General features: G+C 43.2%; 2 long non-coding RNA genes across 7 annotated transcripts in view; one reads left to right on the top strand and one right to left on the bottom strand.

The window, feature by feature from the left end:
- Positions 1 to 433: 433 nt before the first annotated feature.
- LOC128351933 (uncharacterized) overlaps positions 434 to 20771 on the bottom strand; it is a 33462-nt gene continuing 13124 nt past the window's right edge. For 2 of the 6 annotated variants that reach the window (XR_008320119.1, XR_008320121.1), the window contains 4 exons: positions 11291 to 11407; positions 9199 to 9558; positions 6366 to 6444; positions 434 to 632 (listed from right to left, as the gene is read on the bottom strand). This is a non-coding gene — a long non-coding RNA (uncharacterized LOC128351933). Of the gene's footprint in view, positions 633 to 6365; positions 6445 to 9198; positions 9559 to 11290; positions 11877 to 13163; positions 18309 to 20771 lie in introns of those variants that run through there. The other 4 variants (XR_008320123.1, XR_008320122.1, XR_008320125.1 and 1 more) reach the window with 3 other exon arrangements.
- LOC128351940 (uncharacterized) lies at positions 4794 to 13019 on the top strand. Its single transcript, XR_008320130.1, has 3 exons — positions 4794 to 9103; positions 9427 to 10268; positions 11320 to 13019. It is a non-coding gene; the product is annotated as an uncharacterized LOC128351940 (long non-coding RNA).

Here is a 20771-nt window from a genome sequence, read left to right as displayed (position 1 = left end):
ACAGTGATGGAAAGCTCGACAGATGAAGGCATGCTGGAAGTTTTTCACATGGGGCTTTTAAAGCCCTTTAACTCACATCTCCTTCAGAATGGAACGTGGTGCATTCACATATCAGCCAGATTTACCCCGAAGTCCCTGTGGGATATCAGGGAGCAGATCACCACAATCTGGGTTTTTCACTTTGCGTGTGGCCCGATTTATATCCAGGGTAAAAAAAATCCACTATTGGCGTCGGTTTTGGGGGACAACTTCGAGTTTGCAGTAAAGCCTCCCAGTAAACTTGTGGTAAAGCCTGTTGTGTATAAAAGTCCTTGGAGACCTAACCAGCTATCTGAAAAGCTTAGCTATAAAGACTACCTGGGTTTCCAGGAGACCTGCTAAATTACCAAAGTTACCAGTCAGGTTGTAACAGGACAGAAATGAACAGGTGGGCCTGAGGCACCAAAACACAAGTGGAAAGGTTTAATCTTGACACTTTGGGGTTGGTACATAATATTTAGAAAACTTTTATGAGTAAGAAATTCACCATACAGTACTTCTGCTTTCTCTTCATTATTTATCGTAAATATTTGTTGTAGTTGTAGTTGTGCAAGTTTCTTGAATGAAAGTGGCTTCTGGAAGTGATTGAATGCCTAATGATACAGAAAAGAAGAGTCAGATGGCATGTGAGAAGGTTATATTCTGGCTCTGCGTTCTGTTTTGTTTTCTTTGTATGTCCTGTGTGTCTAATGGAAAAAGATCTTCTTTTTTTAAGGACTGTGGGTTGATAATACAGTACTAACATTTAAAGGGTTCTATTTGACTTGAAGAGAAAGGATTAAAAATGCATCTCAAAAGTCCAGTCTGAGGGGTCACCATGTCACAACTGTATCCAGTTTAAGAAGTGGAACATAGGAACATAGGAAGCTGCCATATACTGAGTCAGACCATTGGTCTCTCTAGCTCAGTATTGTCTTCACAGACTGGCAGTGGCTTCTCCAAGGTTGCAGGCAGGAATCTCTCTCAGCCCTCTGGAGAAGCCAGGGAGGGAACTTGAAACCTTCTGCTCTTCCCAGAGCAGCTTCATCCCCTGAGGGGAATATCTTGCAGTGCTGACACATCAAGTCTCCCATTCATATGCAACCAGGCCAGACCCTGCTTAGCTATGGGGACAAGTCATGCTTGCTGCCACAAGACCGGCTCTCCTCCCCTAGGTGATAGATATCCAAAAAGGAGATACTACAACAACAAAAACAACAAATATTTATATACCGCTTTTCAACAAAAGTTTCCAAAGCAGTTTACATAGAGAAATAATTAATAAATAAGATGGCTCCCTGTCCCCAAAGGGCTCACATTCTAAAAAGAAACATAAGATAGACACCAGCCAAAGCCACTGGAAGTACTGTGCTAGGAGTGGATAGGGCCAGTTACTCTCCCCCGTTAAATAAAGAGAATCACCATGTTAAAAAGGTGCCTCTTTGCCCAGTTAGCAGAGACCCACTCAACCTTGGGTTCCCAGAAATTGTTGTACTACAACTTAGGGATGTGCACAAGCCGGTTTGGCGCCTCCACTGGGAAGCAGCGAACCGGCTCGGGTGCCAGAGTTCAAATCAGCTCAGCAGGGTGCGAAGCGGTTCCCTTAAAAAGCAGGTAAGGAGCTCCTGACCTTCTCATCCCTGCCTTGCCACTGTTCTGGCAGTGGCACGCACTTTCCAAAACACCACACACGCTGTTTTTGAGAGCAGGCACTGCCACTGGAACAAGGGCGGGGTAGGGACGAGCAGGTAAGGAGCTCCTTACCTGTTTTTTTAAGAGAAGCGCTCCCTGCCCTGCTGCTGGCTGCCCCAAACCATTTGTGCACATCCCTACTACAATGTTCATCATCCCCACCCAAAATAACCTTTGGTCATAGTGGCTGGGATGATAGAAGTTGTAGTCCAACAACACCCAGGGAACCGAGGTTGAGAACCTGTGAGAGAGAGAGAGAGAGAGAGAGAGAGAATGTGTGTTCACACATGCATATATGCATGTATGTGAAGGACAGCTATACAAAGTGAGATTAAAACTGAAAAGAAAAGTAGGAGAGGAAAGCTGGTCTTGTGGTACCGTAGCAGGCATGACTTGTCCCCTTAGCTAAGCAGGATCCACCCAGGTTGCATTTGGCCTGGCCTTCCAGGGTTTTTAAATGATTGACAAACTGTTTTAAATTGCTGCTCTGATTTCCAGGGTTTTTTAGCTGTTTGAATTGTTTAATTGGTTTTATTCTGTTTTATAGTTTGTTTTTAACTGTTAACTTGTTTTAATTGTTTTTATCATGCTGTAAACCGCCCTGAACCATTTTGGAAGGGTGGTATACAAATCTAATAAATAAATAAATAAATAAATAAATAATATGAAAGGTTGACTAGAAGTGTGAGCACTGTAAGATATTCTCCTCAGGGGATGGAAACGCCGCTCTGGGAAGAGCAGAAGGTTCCAAGTTCCCTCCCTGGCTTCTCCAAGATAGGGCTGAGAGAGATTCCTGCCTGCAACCTTGGAGAAGACACTGCCAGACTGTGTAGACAATACTGAGCTAGATGGACCGATGGTCTGACTCGGTATATGGCAGCTTCCTATGTTCCTAAAGTATTCTGAATACAAAATTTACCCTGCAATCAGCCCCCTGGCCAAAATATAAATATATGCAATATAATTTATGAAGAGGTTGCTGGCCCCCATAAAGATGTTCTACTTTGGTGATGCACTGCAGGGAGTAGGGAGTTACTAGAATGTTATACTATGATGACAAATATTTATATTCCATTATTCAACAAAAGTTCCTGAAGTGGCTTACATAGATATAAATATATAAATGTTATGCTATGGTAACCGCTTTCCAACAACTCTTTACTGTAGGCTGTAGCAATTTACTGTCGTTACATTATTTCTTTCGTCCCATCTTGAAGTATTTTGTATTGGTGGAACACAGATGACCACATGTGACCCCCATCCTAGTTGCTAGCAATGGACCACTATGGACCACTAGTGGAAAGAAGGACTGTAGCTCAGTGGAAGCACATCTGCTTTGCATGCAGAAGGTCCCAGTTTCAATCCTTGACATCTCCGGGTGGGAAAATATCCACCTGAAGCCCTAGAGGGCTGCTTCCAGTTACTGTACTGAGTTAGATACACCAATGATCTGGCCTTGTGGTAACAAGCATGACTTGTCCCCTAGCTAAGCAGGGTCTGCCCTGGTTACATTTGAATGGGAGACAACATGTGAGCACTGTAAGATATTTCCCCTTAGGGCAGGCCTGCTCAACTTAGGCCCCCCAGCTGTTTTTGGACTACAACTCCCATAATTCTCAGCCACAGCAGCCAATAGCCAGGGATTATGGGAACTGTAGGCCAACATCTGCAGGAGGGTCGAAGTTGAGCAGGCCTGCCTTAGGGGGAGGGGCTGCTCCAGGAAGAGCATCTGCTTCAGGTTCCAAGTTCCCTCCCTGGCAGTATCTCCAAGATAGGGCTGGGCCGGGCCCGGGCCTGTCAGCAGCCTGAGAGCGAGCAGCCATGGTGGCGGTGGCAGCGAGTAAGGGCCCAGTCAACCGCCACCTGCCACTCCTGCTTGGGGCTACCGAGCCCATTGGTGGAGGGAGGCAGGCAGGTGAGGTACGGGTCAGGCCCGGGCCTGTCAGAGGCTTGAGGGGAGGTAGCGACCATGGCAGTGGTGGCGGCAGCAAGGAAGGGCCTGGTCAACCGCTTCCACTGGCAGTCCTGCTCAGCACTACCAAGCAGTGTCCCCTCTAACAGGGATCTGTTGTCAGCTACAACTCCCATAACCCTCGGCCAAAGACCATTGCAACTGGGGATGCTGGGAGTTGTAATCAACAGCATCTGGGAATCCCTGTTACAGGGAACACTGCTACCGAGGGAGGCAGGCAGGCAAGGGATGGGTTGGGCCCGGGCCTGAGAGCGGCCATGGTGGTGGCGGCGGCAGCAGTGAGGAAGGACCCAGTCAACTGCTGCTGCTGCCGCTCCTGCTCAGGGCTACAGAGCCCATTGGCAGAGGCAGGCAGGGAGGCAAGGGACTGGCCCAGGATTGTCAGCGGCCTGAGGGGTACTCACGGCCATGGTGGCTGCGGTGGCAGTGAGGAAGGACTCGGTCAACTGCTGCCGCTCCAGCTCGGGGCTTCTGAGCCCATTGGCGGAGGGAGGCAGGGAAGTGAGGGATGGGATGAGACAGGCCTGAGCCTGTCAGCAGCCTGAGTGGAGCGAGTGGCCATGGTGGTAGGAAGGAACGGCCCAGTAAATTGCTGCCACTCCTGCTCAGGGCTGCCAAGCCCATTGGCAGAGGCAGGCAGATGAGGGCCAGGCCCAGGCCCGGACCTGTCAGCGGCCTGAGGGGAGCAAGTGGCCATGACGGAGGCAACAAGGAAGGGCCCGGCCAACCACTGCTGCTGCCGCTCCTGCTCGGGGCTACCAAGCCCATTGGCGGAGTGTTGCAGGCAGGTGAGGGACAGGACAGGCCCAGGCCTGTCAGCAGCCTGAGTGGGCTGGGTGGCTCTGGCAGTGGCAGCAGCAAGGCAGGGCTTGGCCAGCCACCACTACTGCTGCTCGGGGCTACCAAACACATTGGTGGAGGGAGGGAGGCAGGCAGGAGAGGGTGCCCGGACCTGACAGTGGCCTGAGGGGAGCGAGTGGCCATGGCGGTGGCAGTGAGGAAGGGCCCAGTCAAGGAGAAGGAGCCGGAGTGAGGCTCAGGTAAGGGTGGTGGTGGGGCGGGAAGCAATGACATCACCAGGGATGGGTGGGAGAAGGGTGAGTGGGAGAGAAGCAATGTCATGGGGGGCAGTGAGGGTGTGGGAGTGGGGAGAGACTGGGTGAGAAGCAATGATAGCAGAGGGGATGTGGCAGTATGTGTGCAGGGCTCAGGTGAGGATGGGGAGGTCTCTGGTGTGAGGGGGCTGTGGCGTGAGGGCAAGGGGAACAAACAAGTACTAGCACACAGATGCTTTGTACGGGTTCAGCTAGTTTTGAATACTTTGCTTAGGAGTGAGTCCTGGAGAAAACTGAAGCTCAGTGAGGCTGTAAAGGTAAAGTGTGCCATCAAGTCAATTTCGACTCCCGGCACCCACAGAGCCCTGTGGTTTTCTTTGGTAGAATACAGGAAGGGTTTACCATTGCCTCCTCCCGTGCAGTATGAGATGATGCCTTTAAGCATCTTCCTATATCGCTGCTGCCCGATATAGTACCAGCAGGGATTCAAACTGGCAACCTTCTGCTTGTTAGTCAAGCATTTCCCTGCTGTGAAGCCAATATTGTTAGAATTAGAGGAAGACTGATTCAGGACACCTTTTGAATCACTGGAGGAAATGGTGACACCTAGGAAATTAATTTGATATTGATTACAAGTGAATATTGCTTCTTTTCTGTATTAAGTCCATGAATTCTGTCAAGGTGAGTTCACAAATCTGTTTGTTGTTTTGTACGTGGCCCCAAACATATATCTCTGGGTGATTCACAACATAAAACAAATTAGAACGAGAATTAAAACGTTAAAACAATTTAAACCACAGTTCCAGTTAAAAGCTTAGGTGAATAAATGTGTCTTTAAAGACTTTTTTAAAGCAGTCAGATGGGGAGGCTCTTATTTCAGCAGGGAGAGCATTCCAAAGCCTTGGGGCACGTTGTGGTATAATTCTGAAATGGCTGGATGGATTAGTTTGCCACAGAGAACAGCTTCTAAACCTTGGATCCACAGATGTTGTTGGACTACAACTCCCATCATCCCCAGGCACAATTGTGCCTGGGGATGTTGAGAGTTGTCATCAGACAACAACTGGTGACACAACTGGTAACCCTGCCATAGAGAGAAAATGTGGCATATGAAGAAAAATAAATGGATTTTGGAATACTGATAGTGTTAGATAATCTGGTCACATGTCATTATTTTCATTTGCTTCTGATATATTTGTTATGTTCTACAGATATACACTGTGCCCAAACTGAATGCTAGTTTCATTAGTTCTAAAATATTTCTTTACATATAAAATAGAATTATTTTCATTTTCAAATCATTAGTGAACTTTTTGTATCTGTGCCAAGTTCACAATATTATCCTTTCTTAAAGTGTTGTTGAATTTATGACAGGCCTCCACAATTTGTGATCCACAAAGCCAAATACAAATTACCAACTATGTTTTATTGTTTACTAGGTGCTTGGCACTTTCACTGTCTCTGAAGCCCCATCTCATGTCAGAAGGTGTACAGGCCTGATTTATGGCATCAAAATATTTTTGGGATGTATGGAAATTACAGCTGCTTGGTTGCAACTCAGAGAAACCACCTGTCTCTTTAATGTCTCACAGCCACCAAGGTTGTAGTATGGCTTCTCTATCACTCACCTTTCCTTTCCTCTCCTGTCTGCTGGAGCCATCAGGACTCATATTTCCCCCCACATCATATGAGGTTGGCAATGGGATGCTGAGAATGGGATGGAGAGAGGTCAGGTAGGAGAAACTGCATCAGCAGCCAAAATCACACATTACAAGCTCCACAGAGCTTTTGCTTATAATAGCTTTGCCGTAGATCACATGTTCCATCTTCATCATCACCTTTAGGAACACTCCACTCCATGAAGTGACATCACTACACTGTGAATTGCCCCACTCATGGTCCATATCATTGGCTGATGCTAGTGAGAGCGTCAATAGTGAGGGAAACAGACAATGTGATGACATCTCATCATGGGATGATTGTTCTGACATATTATGGGGAGAGGGGGAAATCGCTACGTAGAGGTGCCATTTTCAGCAGCCTTTCAGTAAGATATGGAGCATGTCATTTTAAATCTATATCATCCTTTGTAGACGCAGAACTGTTAAGCAGAGAGAAAGATCCAAGCTGTAACTTTTCCATAGAAAAGCAAGCACAACTTTTGAAGTTAAGATTTCAAAATTATTTAGGTAGGGCATGCCATCAGACCACACAAAAGTGGCTGTTGGAATGTTCAATATGAAACTCTTATTTACATATTGTAAAATAAATACATCTATTTTCTTCTGTCAAATGTTGGAGAGTATATCACTATCAAAGATCGGTGAATATGTATTTCACAGTCTAAGGCCTATCTATCTATCTATCTATCTATCTATCTATCTATCTATCTATCCTTCCAGGACCTTCAAATTAGGGATTAAATATTGGGAAGTTTGTGTACTTGTTCTTAGCAATTATTTTTAAAAATAAGAAACTGGTTTCAAGAAATCTAGTTAAATCTAGAACACTTTTTTTTTTTTAAAAGAGTGGGAAAGTGTCTTGAATATTTTGCTATCCACAATATGATTCTTAAAACTATCCTCAGTTTGAAGTAAGTTTGCTAATCATGCTATTAAGGAAGAGAAGCGTATCTTAGAAATATTAAAATTGTGTCTGGCAATGTCACATTTTGCTATTAAAACATATATAATGACTCTTAGATTAAGCTTGCCAGATATGTTTAATACATAAGTTAAATTGCTAATCCTCAGAATAGGAGCAGAAGAAATACAAGACTGCATTGGGCAGGGAAAAAAATGCTGTGCAGCAGAAATTCTAAGAACATTTTCCTCAATTTTATGTACCTGGAAACTGGAAATGTATTTTAGTTTTCTATGCTACACTTTATGCCTTTCACATTTGTAGCCTTTCTCCTGTAGCCCATTAATAAGACGTAATAATAGTTCAGAATCAAACACAAAATGATTACAATTTTACTTTGTTCTTTGTCACAATTATGCAGTTTATATAACGAGCATAGGGTGTAGAAACACACCCTAGTGACCATATGCAATGAGTCAAGGGTATACTTAGCAAAACACAGAGATGTGCAGTGCAATCCTACACGTTTACCTGAAAATAGGGCTTACGTCTTAGTAAGCACATTTAGGACTGCAGTCTAAGGGAACCAAAACATCTCAATTGCTTCAAATCACAACTTAGCCAAATGTAACTGAAAAATGAAAATGCAACATACTGTACAACTTTGCCAAATTTTTAAAAGTATATATTTTACTGCCATTCTGTGTTAATAACAGGACAGGAAAAGATGGACGTTGCTTTTTAAATTCTTATTAACAATTTTTTAAATGATGAAATTGTTAAAGCCTTATACATTTTTGCAAAGTGATAATTAAAGTCCCTGATACTAGGTATTTCTAAACAAACAAAATCATTTGGTTGAAATTCTAAATTCAGTTGAAATCAGTGGATTCTTGCTTCCAGGTGCATATATTTTGTTCAGGGTGTTTGTCAAATATAACTTATCAAAGGTACACATACAAGTATTTCTAAAATTTACATGGTGTTAACACCTCTGAGTTTGTAAATATGTGTACTCACAGAAACATTTTGCATATGTGCCGAGATATATGTATATTTGCATGTGTACCCCTTCCAAATCATTATTGATATCTGTCTGCAGATAGATTATAAGAAGAAACACAGTATATCTAACTCTATATTTGGAACCAAGTCACTGCTTGAAAGTAGTAACCGCCTATATTTATATTTCCATCAGAAGCATGTTCTAGAAAAACATGCCCTCCAACATTCTAATATCTTTGCAAACATTTTAATCTTGTTTTCCTGTTCAAATGAATGCTGAAAAGATGTGTGTTTGGGTTAGCCCCCTTCATCCCAAAAAACATCAAGGTGAGTCAGTCTTTCTCTTTCCTGAGAAAAAGTATTTTGCATAATGAAAAATTATTTGGTAGATAATTCATTGTAATTGTCAGCTAAATATATATTTCCATGAAATTTAAAAAGAGAGAGCAGACACAAACCTTGCACAATGATTGATATTTAATTATTGCATATATCTCGACTAGTTTCAGAATGTACCAGACTGGTCTAACAGTAATAGATTTTTTAAAAAGCAATGCAGATATGAAGATATGGAACGTTTACAACAGACTGAAGATGTATTTAGGAAAAATGCTTGAAAAATACCCACACAGTTTTACCGGTGTATTTCCAAATGTACCAAGTGATCACTGGAGAGTGACACAAAAGTGCACCTTTTCCTAACAAGAGTGGACAGCTGCATAAATATGGGATACTGAAAACATCTGTAATGAAAATGCCAAATTGGTTTTAAATGGAGGTATGTTTTGCTTGGCAATGCCATTTCACGGAATTCTTTATGTAGCAAAAGAGAATCTATTATTCACACATGAAAAAAGAGAGGGTTGAGCCTACCTTATACAAATGTGACTGGTAGATTACAAGTCACTTCAGCGGTTCCCCTTTGCAAAGACATCAGCTCCCTTGCTTGTTTGTCGCAAAAACCATAGGGAGGGGAGTGGGTGGGGGGAAGAGAATTATTTTGGGTCTAAACAAAAAACTCTTTGATACAGCAGATTTTCCTGTTAGTTAGCAGGTCTCTTGTTTGCCACATCCTGAAGCTTATTCACCTTTTCTCCTAAGGCATCTGTAGCCGGAAAACTGATGGAAAAAACCATGACAGATCAACTTGCTGCCAAAGTCAATGGATATTTTGTGACTGACATCTGCTGAGCAGGATCAGACCCCAATCCGAGATAAAATTTCATTTCAGCCCTAGACAGAATGAGAGACAATGGGACAGTTATTTAAAACAGGCCTGGCTCCAAAATATAGAGAGAACATTAGAATTGGGAAGCCGCGACTTAGGGAAAATGTCTTTTTAAAGCTTCTCGTGAACATTAAACATGGGAGGAGGAGAGTATAGACAGATATGCGAACATTTGTGCCCTATTCATGGTACAATACTGTCTCAGCCAGCCACTCCTATAGAGCGGCACTATCATATGGGTGCAACTGCAGAAAAGTCAGCTTAAAGTCCACTTTAAAATGCACTTTCTTCTCATGAATGAAAATGGAATCATCGTTTTAAAAATGCAACCTTTACAAAACAATCGTGCACCTACATGCAAGGATGACAGGAGATACTCTCTGGAGTTTGGTTTGCATTTATGATGCTATATACAGGAATGCAAACAAAAGCTCTTAAGTTGTAATGCTAATTACCTACCCATCTGATTTGTTACAGCATTAAAACTAACTTTATAGCCTAATTGCTTAAGAAGGAGCACATTAAATATCATGCTGAAATCATTACATTCAAGTGATTTACAGCTTCAGAGTCAAGCCCAACTCGATCTACATTTAATAGAAACCCTGATCCTAAGCACATTAATTCAGATGCATGCTCCACGGATATCTTTCAAGGAATCACACTGGCTTGCACCATAATCCTCATATCGATGAGCTTCAGAAGATCCTACGTGGTATGTATTTTACTACTAACTCCTGGGTATGGATCACATAGAAGGTCTAATCATTAACAGAATAATTTTAGTTACAGGAAGTGACTGTGACCACTTCCCTTTCTGAACAGTGCATGACATGAGCATTAGGGAGAAGAACAGACAACCCAACCATCTGCCACTTAAACTTCACTGTTCTGACATCAGAACTTGCAGGGAAGAAATGTTAATAATGGATGATAAATAATATGATATGATAATAAAACATGATGTTTCAAAGCACCCTTTTAAAACAAGGAGAAGGAGCGAAGAAAGTATTCCAGATTCTAGCCATCTGTGATAAAACCATTATAGGGGAAAGTTGATTGTGTGTGCATGCATGTGTGTATGGATATCTTGAGTTCGAAACCAACACTGCACCTCTTCATTTTTATTTGTGCAGCCTCATTGGTGTACATGGAACTTACACCAGAGTTTCATAAGCCAAGAATAGGCATTTCCATACGCCAAGGAATTTACAATCTAAAACAGGCAATGAGGAAGATGGCAGATGTTAGGGTGGAAGAGAAAAGGATAACAAGTGAATAATATGAACCAGAGCAGACGTACATTATTAAACTTAGTTATCGTGAGAAACAAGGAGAAATATCCTTTAGTTCTGTTCTCCAAGAAGACTATGGAAGTGGAGATACAAGCCATTGGCTGACATGATGAGGAAAATTACTCACAGAAGTCCTGTTGACATTAAAAGGACAAGTTAGGCAACTGAGAAAAAATTACTCAAGCTCATCCCACTGAAATTAAAAGAATAGGTTAGGCTTTGCCTAACTTGTCCTTTTAATTCCAAAGGACTATTTTGAGTAATTTTCCTCATCATGTAAGCCTCTATCTATAAAAATGATGCTTAAAAAAAACAAAACACCACTCAGTACACAAGGGTAGGCCAGTTCCTGTATTAAGCAAGCTATATGTAAATAGGTTGGAGGGATTCAGACCTTGTAGTTACACCTGTATCAACAACAATGCTGGTACATTTTTCTTACCTTAATGAACTTAATCTTTAATTTCACAGCTTGGCCCTTGGTGCTTGGCCTCCCAAACAAAGGCGTTGAACTGTTTTAGTCTGTAGGAGCCACCCTTTCCTCCAACAGCTGTGGAAACTTTAACCACGACAAGGATTTTTGCCCCTTGTGAAACTGTCAAAAGCAATAAATATTTTTCTTCCCCCCCCCCCATCATTAGACACTCTTAAGAATGCGACTCTATTGTCCACTGTAATTCCCAGAGCTCACTGGCCAGAAGCTTTATTGTCCAAAATGAATCCTGAAGTGTGAACAATACTGGAAAAAAAAATGAGCTACACTTTTTTTCCTTTTTTTTTTGAGGGTGTAACCGTTAGGAATGTGGTGCGTCTCCATAGTCAGCTTTGCCAAAAGAGCACTTGTGTTTTTTAACACTGGTCTTTCAGGAGGACGCTCAAGTTAAAGCATTGTGCCTCACTGTAAATAGATGCACTCACTAGAATAGAGCTTCTTCACTCCTAATTAGGGAAGTAACTCTAGAAAGACAGAATGTCACTTGCAAGACTGGAGTCTTTGTTGGGTTTGTGTGCGTCCCCACTATGTGAGGTAATTGGAGTTGTACCTTTTAGAAAGCTGCTAATTTCGCATAGGAAGTGCTAACAAGACCTTTGTGCGGCATGTTTTCCTTCTTCCTTTTAAGGAAGTTACAGACCTTGAGTACTGGGAATGGCTGGGCCGAGCCCTAGAAAAGGAAGCTGCAGTAATGAACCACTTCAGTTTGCAGTTAGGAAAAGGAGGCCTAATTTTCAGGCCTGAGAATACTAGGCTTAACAAAAGGTTCTGTTTAAGCTTATTATACGGGACATTCTTACTGCCTATACAGCTTTCCTTGCAATGACCCTCTCAAAATAAGTACATCAAGTTTGAGCAAATAGAAACATGCAACTTTCCAGGTTTAGGGTATAGTTTTCTTTACAAAGCCATTTATATAATGCAAGCTGCAATTAGCATGGAACGGAGCAACAAGATCCAGCTAAGAAAGTTCTTTCAACAAAAGGCTGAGAATTAGTGGAATTAAGTAACAGTTAAATATTAGCTGCAGATAACTAGCTGAAAAGGCCTTTCAAATCATATGCAGATATAAAACTAAAATCATTGCAGTTTAAAACATCTTTCTAATCCAAGGATGAGTTACACAATTACTGATTTATTAATTCTGCTAATTTAAAAACAAGATCAGATAGAACAAATCTTGATTTTTAAAAAAATTTAAAGCCCCACCCCACCCCCAGCTTTTAAAGCAGAAATACTGTATCATCAAAATGTCTGTTGGAATTACATGTAAAACATTCAGATGTAATGAAATAAATTACTACTTGCATGGATTAAAAAAAGTCCCCCAAAGCTTTTTTTTAGACTTGAAATACAAAAGTTATAAAAACAACCAAGTGAAAAGAATTAGAAAGTGACCTTTGCAGATCAGAGGCTAAAATGAAAAGTCTTCAAGTAAGGAAAAAACCCCAACGTTTTCCTTGCTCATAATAGCTTTTAATGCTTTTTGCTACATGCATCTATTTAATAATAGTGGCAAGGTTAGGGTAAACAATGAAGAGTATGTTTGCACATATTCCACTTTTGGCATCCATATGAATTTTCTAAAACACTTAATAGAATAGATACATAAACCTGTGACCTTCAAATGAGCTTTTTGATATTGTCAACACTTTGAATTAAAAAAAAAGGTCACCAAATTGAGCCATTTTTGCATTGTAATGAATTCCATTCTGTTGGGTAAACAAAGCTAAATTTTAAAACAGAGACCTGACATCTGTGCGGCTCAAGATGTCTTTCTGTTCTTTAGAGAAGGGAGGGAGAGAGAAATGTAAGTACTTACATGGGGCCTGAATAATTACAAAAATCTACCCAACACATAAGGAGGAACCGTTTGGTCCAATTCAGGGCAATAGCCAGTATTTTCCAGACAAGCACAACAACAAGAAAAAATGTCCCATTTTATGGCTTTAAAAAAACCTCCCAAACAATGGCTCTGCAGTACAAAAGAGGGGCCAATGCGACCATTATGGCGCTAACTCTCATTGACAAGAGCTCCGAAGGCCTCCAAAAGTTACTCCTATTTCCGCCGTGCCTTTGTCCATCCGTTGTCCTCTCTCAAAGGCTCGGTTTGGTATTGTTGCAAAAAAAAAAAGAAAGAAAGAAAGAAAGAAAAAAGTCTGCACCCACATTTATTTCCACCACCCCACCCACCCCTCCTTCTAATTCATACTCTGCATTGTGAAGTTTTGCTATTCAGGAATTGATTGGACAACAGCAATGAGAATGGCCCAGTGATTAGTCTCCCAGCAGGGGCCTGGATTGTGGGTATAAACCTAGGGCTAGGACTTCAGTTCACTGTGGCATTCAGCTAGGCTTCCTCCTCCTCACCCCCCTGGCTCCTGACCGCTCATGCATCCTTTGCTGCAGGTAATACATTCCTTCATACCAGGAAAGAGAATCCTTATAATTAGCCCGCACAGTAGTGCTCTTAAAAGTTTCAGGGCTGAGGCCCTGAGAGCTATCACACTTTGGTGCTGATTTTGAGTGACTGAGGGATGGGATAACATAAAATCCTCCCAACTGTCACTACACTTAAAAAAAAAAAAGATTTAGTAAGGACAATTTTTTATAGCATCATCTAAGTTCCCATGGTGCGAACTGCTGGTGCTGTGGTCCAATTTACTACTGTTACTACTACGAATATTTATATACTGCTCTTCAACCAAAGTTCTCAAAGCAGTTCACATAGAAAAATAAATAAGATGTAAATAAGACGGATCCCTGTCCCCAAAGGGCTCACAATCTAAAAAGAAACATAAGGCAGATACCAGAATAGCCACTGGAGGGATGCTGTGCTGGGGTTAAATAGGGCCAGTTGCTTACTCCCTGCTAAATATAAGAGAATCACCACTTTAAAAGGTGTCTCTTTGCTCAGTTAGCAGGGTTAACATGTCTATCCAAGCTTAGGGACTTGTGTGAGCTACATCTATTCCTCTGGTTATTGCTGTTGTTGTTATTAACTAGCAAAATGCCTACATCCTTCTGACAGGGATGATGTGCGCATGTGCAGTTGGAGAGCTTGTATATTATCCTGTCAAGTCATCCAAGACCTGTCTAGTCCAGCATCCTGTTCTCCATAGTGGGCCACCAGATGCCTCTGGGAAGCCCAGAAGCTGGAAATGAAGGCATGTCCTCTCTCCTACTGTTGATCCTGGTATCCAGAGGCATCCTGCCTCTGAACTTGGAGGTAGCCTGTAGCCATCAAGATTAATAGGCATTGATAGACCTGTCCTCTATTAATTTGTCTGTAACAACACAAAAACAGCCCTGCTGGATCAAGCCCATGGACAATGGGAGAGCTGGTCTTGTGGTAGCAAGAATGACTTGTTCCCTTAGCTAAGCAGGGTCCACCCAGTTTGCATTTGAATGGGAGACTTGATGTGTGAGCACTGCAAGATATTCCCCTTAGGAGATGGATCCGCTCTGGGAAGAACAGAAGGTTCCAAGTTCCCTCCCTGGCTTCTCCAAGATAGAGCTGAGAGAGATTCCTGCCTGCAACCTTGGAGAAGTCGCTGCCAGTCTGTGAAGACAATACTGACATAGATAGACCAATGGTCTGAGTCAGTATATGGCAGCTTCCTATGTTTCTAATACATTACTAGCTCATGTGATTAGAAAGAGGATACGCCAAGGTAATCTCCTCTTTGTCACATGGGGTGGTGGCGGCTATTCATCTAAATGGCTTTTCCGTTGAACAGCCACCCCATACAATAAAGGGACATGCTGGAAGGGTATTGGGATGTCCCTGGAACACAATCAGGAGTGTAGTGAGGGGAGAGTGGGCCGCCCAGCCAATCAGCTGGGTGCCGTAGACGCACATTCCAAGGCACACCCAGGAGAATTAATATAATAGATAAGATGGAACCCTGTCCCCAAAGGGCTCGCAGTCTAAAAGAAACATAAGATAGACACCAGCAACAGTCACTGGAAGCACTGTGCTGGGGGTGGATAGGGCCAGTTACTCTCTCCCTGCTAAATATAGAGCATCACCAGGTTAAAAGGTGCCTCTTTACCAAGTTAGCAGGGGTTCGTCTACATGGGATGGACGTGTCTATGTCTACGTGGGATGGTCTGTGCAAACAAGAAGCTTTATGAAATCATGGGGCTTGTTTGGTGGTTGTTGTTACAAATGCATTGCTACTCAGGCTTCCAGGATGACCCCACCCACAGTTGACCCCGCTCCCAAGACACACACACACCCCTCTTGTGTCCCGTATTCAGGCAATGGAACGTTGGCAAGCCTGGTGAGGCGGCTGCTGGCGACTGAAGGTGGCCAGCAGCAGAAGTGCCAGGAACTCTGGTCAGGGGAAGGAGTCAGCAGGGAGCTCAGTGGCTGTTCCCGGAGGCTCAGTGGCTCTCCGACACAGCGCTCAACACAGTCTTTGAACCCGTCTACACTATTACAGCTCTGCCCTGCTCACAATAGGCACGTTCTCAGTCTGTCCCCTGTCTAATCGTGTGGGCCTGAACCAGCCCAATGTGTGAATAACTGTATGTGCATGCATGTGTGAATAAATTTACTTTTTTATTGTTCAATTTTTGTACCACCTTTCACAAACCATCCCAAGGTGGTTTACAAAAGGTAAAATACAATAAAATTCCATAAAAATAATTTTAAACCTTAAAATCCACAATACATCAGTTTTACAAAAATCTGTAGAAAAAAGGCCCAAGGGGTGAAGCTCCCCCCAAACTGCCCCAATGCAACTTTATGGAACAGAATATACACGAACTCAGAGGGCAGTTAACAGACAACCAAGTAGACGGAGCTAATGCAACTCAATAGTGAGGGGAGAAGGAGGGCTTGAACAAAAAGAGACAGAATTTCTCAGCTTGAAATTTCTCAAGACAGTCACAAACCCTTCTGCTTCTGAGGGGGGAAAGGTGCTTGAAACTTTCACCATGCTCAGGCAACACATGCACACCACGAATATACAGCAACATTTTGTTGTGGTTCCATTCCCCTTCTCCTTCTCTATCCTCTCCTCTATTAAGACAGCACCTTAGTGTGTATGTTCTGATCTATCAAACACTCTTTCATGAGGTAGAAAGGTAGAATAAACATGTGTTTTAACCCATAAATATATAAAATGTTGTTGCGAGGGTTCCATTGCTGGTTCAGACATGGATTTGGAGAAGGGGGAACTATGGCAAGGCTACAACACCTGGGGCTTTTTAGTTTAGAAAAAAGATGACTGCGGGGAGACATGATAGAGGTCTACAAAATCATGCATGGTGTGGAGAAAGTAGATAGAGAGAAATTCTTCTCGCTCTCACATAACACTAGAACCAGGGGTCATCCCATGAAATTGATTGCCAGGAAATCTAGGACCAACAAACTGAAGTACTTTTTCACACAATGCATAATCAACCTGTGGAATTCTCTGCCACGAGATGTGGTGACAGCCAACAACCTGGATGGCTTTAAGAGGGGTTTGGATAACTTCATGGAGGAGAGGTCTATCATCGGCTACTAGTCAGAGGGCTATAGGCCACCTCCATCCTCAAAGGCAGGATGCCTCTGAGTACCAGTTGCAGGGGAATAACAGCAGGGCATGCCCTCAACTCCTGCCTGAAGGCTTCCAGCGGCATCTGGTGGGCCACTGTGCGAAACAGGATGCTGGACTAGATGGGCCTTGGGCCTGATCCAGCAGGGCTGTTCTTATGTTCAGCTTGGAACATACACCTAGTATGTTTATAAGCAGTTATACTGCACTTTCAACCCTCAAAATGCTCCACATAGCAATTGTGTTTCTCCTCAGAATATCCTAGAAAACAAATCCCTATTATTCCCATTTTACAGGTGGGGAAATTAGGCTGTGAACCAAGCAACATGACCAACAAGCCTCAGCTGCTATATCTCTTGCTGAGATGTATCACCTCAAGTAGCAGGGGAGAGACAACATGGCTTAAATGCAATCCCATTAAAAAGAAAAACTCCTCTTTGGACACAGGAACCAAGTTTGTCTGAGGAAGGCTCAGCTAAGATCCTTCTCTCTGACATACTAGTTTTGTATGTGCAGAGATTTTTTGTTATCATGGGGAAACATTCAAACATAGAATCACTTAGGAACATCGGAAGCTGCGTTATATTGAGTCACACAACTGGTCCATCTACCTCAGAATTGTCTACACAGACTGGCATCGGTTTCTCCAAGTTTGCAGCCTAAGTCTCTCTCAGCCCTATCCTGGAGATGCCAGGAAAGGAACTTGGAACCCTTCTGCATGTAAGCATGAAGATGCTTTTCCAAGAGCAGCCTATTCCCTTAAGGGGCATATCTTTCAGTGATCACACATGTAGTCTCCCTTTCAAATGCAAACCAGGGTGGACCCTGTTTAGCAATGGGGACAATTCATGCTTGCTACCACAAGACCAGCTCTCCTCCCACTTGCAGCCTAAAGCTGTACAGCTCAGGAACATGAGCATACTAATAGTCTTTATGCTCCAACTGTTCCTGTCTCTATTTTTGTTACCTGTTCCTGGTAAAACAGTGTCCCTAATTTGTCTCTTGTTTTCCAAACCAGTGCCAGGGTCATAATTGTTGGGCAACTGCTGAGGACCCCCAGAAGGGCCCATTACTGATCCATTAAACTACCTCTGTGCTCATAGGCTTCATGCACACCTTCCAACATGTCTCTATTTTCCCATTCAGGTGGAAATGGGAAACGGAGAACAGTTGACTAAGGGCCCCGAAATCTGGAGCTGGCCCTGCCTGATTTGCTTTGGGGGAGAGATTATGGGGGAATGCCTTTCTGAATGAATGAATGAATGAATGAATGAAGTGTGCTTTCCTGCACTAATGCTGTCGTTCTTCAGCCTTCTCCTCTGGCTCTCTGAGCCGTACTAGAGGCTTCCCCCAACCCTTACCTTAGTGCACATGTGCAGTCGCTAAGGCACCATGTCGATATGGCACTGGCTGCCATCTTATGCTGCATCAGGTGAAGTTTATTTAGAGCTATGAAATATGAAAGCCTGTGATAGGACTAGCTGTTGCAGAACCAATATAGCACAGGGCAGGCAAATAGCCTTCAGAAATGTGTAATAGGGCTGGAGGCCTTCAGGCAGTCATCTGTGGTTTGTGAATAGAGATGTAAGCATGTAAAAGCATGTAACAAGCACGTAAAGTGGTGCCCCTGCTAACTGGGCAAAGAGGCACCTTTTTAACGTGGTGATTCTCTTTATTTAGCAGGAGGAGAGTAACTGGCCCTATCCAGCCCCAGCACAGCACCTCTCCAGTGGATGTGGTGTCTGTCTTATGTTTCTTTTTTAGATTGTGAGCCCTTGGGGGGACAGGGAGCCATTTTATTTATTTATTTCTATCAGTGTGGACCGCTTTGGGAACTTTTGTTGAAAAGCGGTATTTAAATATCTATTGTATCCGTCAGACAACTCTCCTTATTATCATCTGTGAAATATTGGACGCTATGATGGTTAGTTTTAGCTCTGAAAGAGAATGATTAGACTCAGGAATTCCAATAATGCCATTACTTCTGAGTGGCATGAACTCCCAATTTCATGTTTAGCAGTACGATGATAGTGGTAGTGGTGGAGGCGGTGGTAGTAGTAGTAGAATTCTCTGCTATCAGCTGTGGAGCATTGGCACTAAGTTTCAAGCACCTGCTTAGACAAGCTCATTGGTATCAGAGAAGCCACTGCATGATCTGAATGCCCTGTACATGGAATGCTTTGATAGGTACCATCCTATCAAAGGTACATTGGCAGATTAGTTGTAGAATCCAGAGGAAAGAGTTGTGGTATGCAAGGACAAGGCAGTGGAGTTTAATCAGGCCTATTAACGGTTTAATGAGACAGATATTATTAATAGAGAGGCAGGTGCAGTCTGCCTTCAGTGCTCTTGCTGCTGGCTGTTTGTTAGCTCCGCCTCTACTCCAGGACTGGAATAAAAGTAACTAAAGCACCATTCAAAAGCTGGCCTGGATCAAGGAATGGATTAACCAAAAACACCAGTCACAACCTCTCAGGCCCTGGCAGTCCTGAACTTCGCTGCCTCTTGTGGCAGCCTGCTACCATTGCAAGCAAAATCTGAGGCCCTTGAAACCCTGAGCAAGCCCCACCCTAGGAAGCCACTCATTAGCCACTTCCTGTAGCAGGATGTATAAAAGGCTCCCTGGCTGAGGTAGGCCTTGCCTCAGTATCAGTGTTCCCTCTAACAGGGATTTCCAGATGTTTTTGAATACATCTCCCATAATCCCCAAGCAAAAGCCATTGGAGCTGGGGATTCTGGGAATTGTAGTCAACAACATCTGGGAATCCCTGTTAGAAGGAACGCTGCTCAATATTAAGGTTCTTTTGTGTTGTCTTGTTCCTGCTTGGTGTGATGCTTGGCGTCTTCTTGATGCCTGGCTTCTGTCCGACCCTCTGGGTCCTGGTGACTACTTGACTCTGACCCTTGGTGTGTTCCTTCCTCCTGGCTGGTGTAACCCCTGGTGAGCGCCTGATTCTCCCAGGCCTGCCTTTGGAATTGTGCCCCCTAGGGACTGCTGCCCATAGCTCAGCTTCTTCTTTATTTAAAATATTTCTGCCCTGCCCCTCCAGTACAGTGGTGCACTCAGGCAGCTGACAACAGTAAAACAATAAAAGCAGTATAAAGTCACTTGACCTTGTGGATATATGTTACCTCCTGGCTGAGGCAGAATGCCACTGAATACCAGTTGCTGGAGAAGACAATGATGAATATTTATATACCGCTTTTCAACAAAAGTTCACAAAGCAGTTTATATAGATACAAATAAAGAAAAATCACCACTTTAAAAAGGTGCCTCTTTGATCAGTTAGAAAGGGTTAGGGTTAGGAGAGCAACAGTGGGAGAAAGTTCCTGCTTTCATGCCTTGCATGTGAGATTCCCAGAGGCACTATGGTAAACAAGATGCCACACTAGGTGGATGTTTTATAGCTGCTCCCCTCACAAACACAAATTAATCTTATGAAGATGTAATTAAAGGTTTATTCAGCCACCTAATGGCATAGCAGGGAAATGACTTGACTAGCAAGCCAGAGGTTGCCTGTTCGAATCCCCCCTGGTATGTTTTCCAGACTGTGGGAAACACCTATATCGGGCAGCCGCGATATAGGAAGATGCTGAAAGGCATCATCTCATACTACGTGGGAGATGGCAATGGTGAATCACTCCTGTATTCTACCAAAGACAACCACATGGCTCTGTGGTCGCCAGGAGTCGACACCAACTTGACAGCACACTTTACCTTTATTCAGAAACAACTCTATTTTCCTCATCTCCTTTCCCTACCTTTTCTTTTCTGACTCCACCCTACACACTTTCTACAGGATCGCCACTGGGATAAACAAAACATAAAAGTTTCTGGGTAGAATAAAACAGTGTACCTTTGGTATGATCCAGCAAAGCTC

Source organism: Hemicordylus capensis, chromosome 1 (genome assembly GCF_027244095.1).
Source record: "Hemicordylus capensis ecotype Gifberg chromosome 1, rHemCap1.1.pri, whole genome shotgun sequence".
Lineage (NCBI taxonomy): Eukaryota > Metazoa > Chordata > Lepidosauria > Squamata > Cordylidae > Hemicordylus > Hemicordylus capensis.
The sequence above is the reverse complement of the archived record's forward strand: the minus strand, read 5'-3'. Positions and strand labels throughout refer to the sequence as shown.